Raw genomic sequence first — 8,857 nt, forward strand, 5'->3', positions numbered from 1 at the left:
CTACGGAAAAAGTTGCATAACCTGAGGATGAAAGATGGAGACTTGGTGACAGAGCATCTGAATGCATTTAATACTGTGGTAAGTCAGTTATTGTATGTTGATATTAAAATTTTAGATGAAGATAAGTGCATTAGTTTGTTGAGTTCTCAACTAGATTCATGGTATAGTCTAGTTATTGCAATAGGTAGCAATGCAATTGCCTTGTGGTTTGATGAAATAGTCTCATCCTTGTTGACGAAGGAGATGAGATGGAAAATTATGGAGAGACAGAATGGTGATTCCTTATCTGTACAAGGACGGTCCCAGAGCGGAAACAAAAATAAGTCATCGAGTGGGATATCTAAATCTAGAGGGTGATCTAAATCTCTAGCAAAACCTGTAAAGGTGGTGTGCTACAAATGCGAAAAGGAAGGGCACTACAAAAGGGACTGTAAATCTAAAGCTCCTAACAAAGGAAATGGATTTTATGATGCTCCTTCTGCAAAGGTGAAAACCACCTCAAATGAAGGTGGGGATGTGTACTTGGCTTCTTCAAGTACACATGTAGATCATGAGGCATGGTTTATTGACACAAGTGCATCCTTTCACTTCACTCCCCATAGAGAGTGGTTCTACGAGTATGAGAAACACGATGGTGGTGATGTATTCTTAGGGGATGATAGGAAGGCTAGACTCGTTAATCACAGAAAAGTAAAGTTGAATTTGCAAGGTGAAAGGGTTAAAACACTTCTAGGTGTTCTGCATATTCCTGGATTGGCCAGAATCTGATTATTGTAAGCAAGTTGGATGATGCAGGTGTAAAAATAGTGTTCGAGAAGGATACCTGTAGGATGGTTGGGGGAGCACTGGTAATGATTCGGGGCATTCACATTGGAAATCTGTACAAGTTGTAAGGTAGCATTATTATTGATAGGTGCAACAATTTTGTGGTTCCTAAAAGTGGAGCAGAAAATATAGTGGTCTTTGGAGAGAAGACCATGTTGTGGCATCAAAGGCTTGGACATATTGGAGAGAAGGGCCTTTGAGTACTTCATAGTAAAGGCATAGGAGAAGGCATGAGTAATAGCTCTTTGGATTTTTATTTCTGTGAAAATTTTGTATATGGGAAACATAATCCGGTGAGTTTCCCCTCTAGTGGTAAGAGGATGAAACAGGTATTAGACCTTATGCACAGTGATGTGTTTGAACATGTGAAGGTTCCATCACTGGGTAATTTTGTGTACTATGTATCATTTATAGGTGGCTTCTCAAGGAATAGATGGATATATTTCCTTAAGAAGAAATCTGAATTCTTTGATAGGTTTAAAGAATTTAAGGCTCTAGTGGAAAACCAAACAGAGAAGAAGATAAAGGTGTTGGGGATAGATAATGACGAAGAGTTTTGCAGTAAGGAATTTGAAGAATTCTCTAAGAAGTGTGGTATAGCATGGACAAAGATTACTCCATACACACCTGAGCAAAATGGATTTGCAAAAATAATGAATAAGACATTGATGGAAAGGGAAAGAAGCATGCTCAGTGGTGTCGGGTTAGGATAGGAATTTTGGGCAGAGGTAGTGGAGACATCATGTTACCTGGTCAACAGATCACCTTCATCAGCATTGGAGGATAAGACTCCACAAGAGGTATGGACTGGTAGGAAACCCTCTCTTTCACATCTGAGCGTATTTTGATGTGATGCATATGTACATGTTCCAAAGGAGAAAAGAATCAACCTGGATAGTAAATCTGAAAAGTGCATCTTTATGGGGTATAAGGATGGTTCAAAGGGTTATAAGCTTTGGAACCCAGTAACAAGGAAGGTTGTGTACAACCGAGATGTGGTGTTCAAAGAGGCGAAAGATGTTATTAAACATGAAGTCCAAGCAAAGGAACCTGAGAAGATAGAGTTTGAGCTTAAGGAGGAAGAATCAAACTCTACAGCAGAGGAGGAATAAAAAGATGAAGAGCCACAAACTCTAGGTGTGAGAAGATCAGTTCTTGAAAGAAGGAAGTAAAAAAGGTATAGTGTATCTGCTTTCTGTTCAAATTTTTCTTTATCTATTACTGATGATGATCCTAGAACTATGAAGGAAGCAGTAGATTCAGAGGATGGGAAACTCTGGAAAGAGGCCATGGTTGATGAAATGGCATCTTTGCACAAAAATGGGAAATGGGATCTGGTGGAATTTCCATTTGGAAGGAAACCCATTGGTAGCAAATGGGTTTTCAAGAAGAAGACAAATGCAGAAGGAAAGGTGGAGAAATACAAAGCTCGGTTGCTAGCAAAAGGTTATTCACATGTGCCGGGAATTTATTTTGGTGATATTTTTTCTCCTGTTGCCAAGGTAGCTTCTATTAGATTACTTTATCTGTTGCCATTGATTTTGATTTAGAGGTATAATATATGGATGTGAAGACAACATTTCTTCAGGGGGATCTGGAAGAGGAGATCTACATGAAGCAACTTGAAGCCTTTGTGGTGAAGGGTAAGAAAGAACTTGTATGCAAGTTAAAGAAGTCTCTGTATGGGTTAAAACGGTCATAAAGGATGTGGTATCACTGTGTGTATTTTAAATTAATTGGTAACCATTTTATTTATCTGGTCTTATATGTGAATGATATGTTGATAATTGGAAATGACAAAGAAATTATCTAGGATTTGAAGACCCAATTGTCCTACAAATTCGACATGAAAGATATTGGTGCTACAAACTATATTTTGGGCATGGAAATTAAAAGAGATCGGGCAAAGAGGAAGCCCTAGTTAAACCAGAGGAATTATGTTGAGACAATATTACATAGTTTTAATATGCAAGATAGTAAACTGGTGAAGGTTCCTATTCCTGTAGGTATAAAGTTATCTGCCAAACAGTGTCCCAAGACATAAGAAGAGGAAGAGGGCATGTCCTGTGTTCCATATGCAAGTACAGTCGGTAGCTTGATGTATGCAATAGTCTGTACAAGACCATACATTGCACATGTGGTGGGAGTATTGAGCTAGTTTATGTCAAAACCAGGGAAGGAGCACTAGACAGCAGCGAAGCGGGTTTTCAGGTATTTGCGTGGCACTAGTGATTATGGTTTGTGCTACCAAGGAAGACCAAGATTAGATAGAGCATTGGATATTCATGGCTTTGTTGATACAGACTGGGCTGGAGATTTGGATCAGAGAAGATCTACAAGTGGGTATGTTTTTACCCTATTTGTAGGTGCAGTCAGTTGGATGAGTAAGAAACAATCTATAGTGGCACTATCAACTACAGAGGCAGAATACATGGCATCCACTCGGGCAAGAAATGAATAAGTTTGGTTGCAGAGATTGTGTTCAAGTATGGGGTTAGTACAAGGAGCTATAAGGATAGACTGTGATTGTTACACAGTAATTTGTCACTGTCTCTTTGTCAGTCAACCTACTGTGTCATGACTTCAAATTAATCATGCTCATGCTCCCTAATCTGGCCAAATGACCCACTTTGCCAAAGTTTTTTCCATCATCGCGACTGTTATTAAAATAACCGCGCTGACTAGCGCCTCATAGTGCAACGAATGCGCTGCCAGCGCGGAAGCACACGTGTTTTTTGCGCTGGTCGAATTTCATGAGCCAGCGCATCCTATGTTTGTATTGAGTCGCGCCGACACAACCTTCTCCGTTATTCAGATGCGATGTCAGCACTCCAGTGCAGTTATACACCCGTGCTGATCCAGTTTGGGCGAGTTTGTTCTAACAGCCAGCCTTCCATATGACGCCAGACCTGGTTGTTGGCCTTGTAAATGTCGCCCTCCCTTCTATGGCATGTCTGTTCGTCATTTGAGCCACCTTCCTTGGAGATAAGCTCATCCTCCCACCATTCATGGAGACTCCTTCTCCTATTTAAGCCTCTACCATGGCCATGAGTAGCTAGTTTTGGATAGTGTGGAATTGATAGTGCTTAGAGTGCTGCTGCTAGTAAGTAGTTGGTGTGACAAGTGTGGATTTGCTAGAGAGCTTAAGGAAGGTTGTGAAGTATTGCTTGTGTGAGAGAGAGTTTTTGTCTTGGGAGATCTACCTCCAAGGGTGAATGCTTAAGAGACTTGCTGGCTGGACCCTCTTGAGAAGGACTCAACATCAGAACTTTGGTTTTACCTTTCTCTGTTATTAATTAATAATAGATGACTACTATTATGGTTCCATTCTCATTTGTCTTTGTAATGGTTAATGTGAATTACTTCCTTTCTGATTGATGTATAATTGCATTTATTATATTTCACGCTTGTGTTTGTGTTTCTCTTCGTGTGTGCAGGTATCTATCTACGGGGATCGTGGAAGATCGTGACCGGCCAAAGCGAAGGAGCGAGAACGACGTCTCTTCATCAAACAATAGCGTTGGAATCCAAGTAGGTGTTCATTGCCTATTTTTTATTTGCAATTAGGAACATTCATAGTAGCATTGACTGATTGTTGCTAGACCCATTCTGGGCTAGTAGGGATCGCCTCTATCCGTAGAGGGAATTTACCTTTGCAACAATTTGGTGACTCCACTGGGGAGCTGGCCTTTGTCTCTTTTTGTTCATTCTTGCTTTGAGTCTGATTGGTACTCTCTTTTCAAAGATTGGGGATTAGTCCTCTACCTTTAGAATTCCTGGTTCAGTCTGGGAGGTGCCTTAATTGTTTAAAGAGTTATTGCCTTGGTTTGGGAGCCTTTGGCTTGATTGTGCCTGTTTTTTAGCCTCAGCACGATTTATATCAAAACAGTCGCGCTAACACCGCATAGCTCTTTCTTTGACTTCGTGGTCATCGCGCTTGTACATTTAAGAGTCGCGAAGGTTTTGAAAAATGAACCAGCGTGGTTAAGCTGTGTACTTTCACGCTGATAGCGCTTTGTTGCTACGCGTGGTTTCTGGTCAGCGCTTTGTTGCTGCGGGTCACCCACGCTGATCCTGTAGAATTGAATTTGTTTCAATTTTGCCTCCTGAGCCTGTTGGTTTGACTATCTCCTACTCTTTCCACCTGGTTTATGACTTGATTTATATTGTTTGAACTGTGAAGCACTTGCTTAAGAAGTCTTGTCAGGCGGATCTTATTTTGTGTCCTGTGACCTAGTGTTATCATCCTGTTTTCGCTGGATTGACTTTGTTTTATCACTCGTTCACAAAGATTCGTTACTACTTGCCTTTGCTTTTGCGAAAACCTTCCTCTTTTGCTTTCTTTGTTTGGTTGTTTAGGTGATTGTCATTGAACCAGTCCTCGGATTGTTTCGATTACTTCTCACTACCCAGACACGGATTACAGTTGTTTGGGCTCAACCGGTTCTTTTCGCACTTGTTGTGTTTTTCATTGAGTGATTTTATTTCTCTTTACTCGGTGTTGCTGTCTCTCAAAATTCATTTTAAGTGCATTGTGCCATTGGAAAAAGAAATCGAACTAATACCTTTTGCATTCAATAGTTAATGGGAAAAAGAGCAATTCATTGATTTGCGTTCTCAAAAGAAAAAGTTTTATTTCCTTGCCATTAGCTACATTAGATTGTTTGATTGATTGAGTTCATTTTGTTTGATTGAAAACTCTTAACCCTCTCATAGTTAGAATTCATCGAACGAAATGGTATTCCTTGGCATGTAGTTTGCATCTAGGCAATTGTGAGAGATCACACGATAGGGCCTGAAACCGAAACTTAATTCAATATCAACCATAAAATAAACTGAATAAACCTAAAAACGCATTGGAACTTAACGCAAACATCTAGAGGTCTAGGCAAGAGACGTGTTCCGGCGTCTTTAAACATAGTCACTATTGTTTCACATTACGGTTGGGTAATTCGTCCTTCTGTGACTCGATAGTGGTCTAACACGGATTGTGCTCCCACGTACCGTCGCGTATATAGGGATACCCCACTAGGCATTTATCCTTGATCCATAGGAAACCGAGCCTGCCGCCTTGCGAGCCGTAACACACCGAACACAGCATTCGAGAAGATTGACTGCAGTACGGAAAGTCCTTGGTTCTCATACGATTGCCAAGGTGTATAAGCAGCTTTACGGATTGCTTGGTAAACCCTTTGCCTAGAGTCTCCAGAGTAGTCACTTTTGATCCTTTTCGGACTCCTTAAAAGAAAAGGTGCCAGTGAGCGTCTTGTCACTTCGTGCTCATTAAACATTCGAAGGAGACTAAAGTCATATTTTCGTCCTTTTCTCGACTCTTGAAACATGAAAAGGTCAAGTTTAGTTCCTGTGTCTTAAAAATTTATTCAGCCACATTAACATCACCTGGTTAGATCTTGTGTGCGTTAGTTTGAGTAAGGTCTTGATCGTTAGATTCCTTTAGGTCTTGTTTGGGGTTTTGTCATCCTGGCTACCCCGTCAACTCCCGTTCCAAGTGATCAAGGTTCTCCATCTTCTGCTGCTCCTGAGGTACCAGTTGTAAGTGATACTCTTCCTGTTATTCCGAGTATCCTACCTATCAACTCTCGTGGCCCGGGTGACGAAGATTACGAAGACGATTGGAACCCTATCTGCGAGCCTGACGAGGACGATATTCCTGTTACTCCCCCTAGGGTTTCGTCTCTGATGTCTACCTCCCACATGGATGAGACATCTTCTAGCACAGGTGAGACACCTGTGGTGTCGAATGTTGACACTCCCATCCTAGCTACTTCTCCACTCCCCCCGCGTTATTCATCGTTAAGGGATAGAGTAGCTGCCAGGACTCCTGCTATGACTATGTGGGATCCTCATGTCACTCCCACCACGGGGCCTTTTGTTTCACAACCCCATACTACACCTGTTACCTCAGTTCCCACGAATCCAACTGTTTGTCTAGCATACTCGACTCCGGTCGTTAGTACCGTAACAACATCGTCATCTTCGAACACTGGTGCTGGTTCCCCTCACGGTCAAGTGAGTAGTGGCCAGCCGGAACTCTCGCCTAGAGTCATCCACCCTGCACAAAGTGCTCCATCCTCTTCTGGTCCTCTTCCAGGAGGGGGGCCATATGATTCCTATGGACAAGTTGTTCAGGACCCGAACGCGCAAGGTCCACTCTTTTATTACGATTCTACTGGTCAATACCTCTAATATTCTCAAACCTTGCCTCTTCAACCTTTCGTTGAGGTTTCGGTACCATTATCCATTGCTTGGGACTCTAGTACTCACTCTTTTCATGGGGGCCAAGCAATCCCTACACAGCTTCAAGGACAGCCTAATCAAGGCCAGCCACCTTATGTGCAAGCCCCCCAAGGGCAGCCACTTTATGGCCAATCTTACCCAGGACAATCTGGGGGCCCACAAGGACAACCCTATCAGGGACAACCTTCGGCCGCTGGTGGTCCATCGTTTACCTATCAGAGTCAACCTTCTGGTTATCCGGGGCAACCCAGTACCCAGCAAGGTTACCCGTCTGGACAACCAGGACAGCCTTACATCCAACAAGGCCAACCTAGTCTCTAGCAGGGTTATCCCTCTGGACAAGCTGGACAAACATCTATTCCGCAAGCTCAACCGGTAGTCCAACCGGGGTATCCTTTTGGGCAAGGGGGGCAGCCTTACGTACAGCAGGGCCAACCCATTGCTCAGTCTAGTCATCCTTCTGGGCAAGGCGGGCAACCCTACATACAGCAGGGCCAACCCACTGCTCAGTCTATGCATCCTTCCGGGCAAATGGGCTAGCTTTCTACGCAGCAAGGCCAACCCACTGCTCGTCTTAATCATCCTTTTGGACAGGCTGGCCAACCTCAAGGTCAACCGGCCGTCCAGCCTGCTCGACCATCTGTTCCGCAAGGACAACCCTTGGTTGCTCAAGGACAACCTCGCACCCAGCAAGCACATCCTTCTGGGCAAACAGGTCCATCCCAAACCGAACTAGGCCAACCTTCCGGCCAGATGGTCCCAGTCCAACCTGTTCAAGGACATCTTTCTCGGCCCCAAACTCAAATGGGTTATCAAATGCAAGGTGGGCCACGGCCTCAATCTTCTTACCAAGCGCAGCCTTCTTATCAGGCTTAGTATGGAGCTCAGCAAATGTATGGCTACCAGCAACCCCAGGGGAAAATTAAGTTTACCCCGTATCAAAATTATCAACAGATACAGGTCACTCCTTACCAGAATTATCAGTACGCTGCACCTGCGGGTCAAGTTGCTAATCCATGGGGTGCTGGGGGGTAGACCCAGGGTCAACTGTCTGCATATGGACAAAATCCATATGGACAAAATCCGTATGGACAGAATACATATGGACAGAACCCCTACGGGCAAAGTCCCTATGGGCCAGGCCCCTTTGGGCCGGGCCCATCTGGACAGAGTCCATGGGGGCAACCACCACCTGGTTGGAACCCCGGTACTGCCTCTCTTCCACAGCCACAAATGTCCTTTAACCCTCAGTTGCCTTTCTTAGCGACATTGGAACTTCCAGATGTGTCCAAGTTAACGAATGACCCCATTCTGCATAATCCGTATTGGCCACCAGTTCCAACTAAAATACCCGGTGATTGTCCAAAATTTGATGGCAAAGCTGGTGAAGATCCTCAAGCCCATGTCATGACCTATCACCTCTGGTGTTCATCGAACTCATGGCTTGATGACTCTATCTGGCTCCGCCTCTTTCAGAGAACTCTCACCGGCTCAGCCGCTAAGTGGTATATTGAGATGAACCGCGGCACGTTTCAAGATTTCAACTCGCTGGCTATGGCATTCCTAACTCATTTTCAGTTACCCATTCGGTATGAGACAGGGACACATCTCCTCACGTCTCTCAAACAGGACACGGCTACGCATATATCTGATCATATACACGAATGGAGAAGGCGTCGTCGCTTGATCAAATTCTGGATTCCTGATCACCTCCTGACCGATTGGTTCACGAATTCCTTTGTCCCTGCGATTGCACGAGACATCGCCATGGGAG

This window comes from Pinus tabuliformis, chromosome 2_2 (genome assembly GCF_031772625.1).
Source record: "Pinus tabuliformis cultivar Carrire ecotype Pingquan chromosome 2_2, CPIR1, whole genome shotgun sequence".
NCBI classification, from domain to species: Eukaryota; Viridiplantae; Streptophyta; class Pinopsida; order Pinales; family Pinaceae; genus Pinus; species Pinus tabuliformis.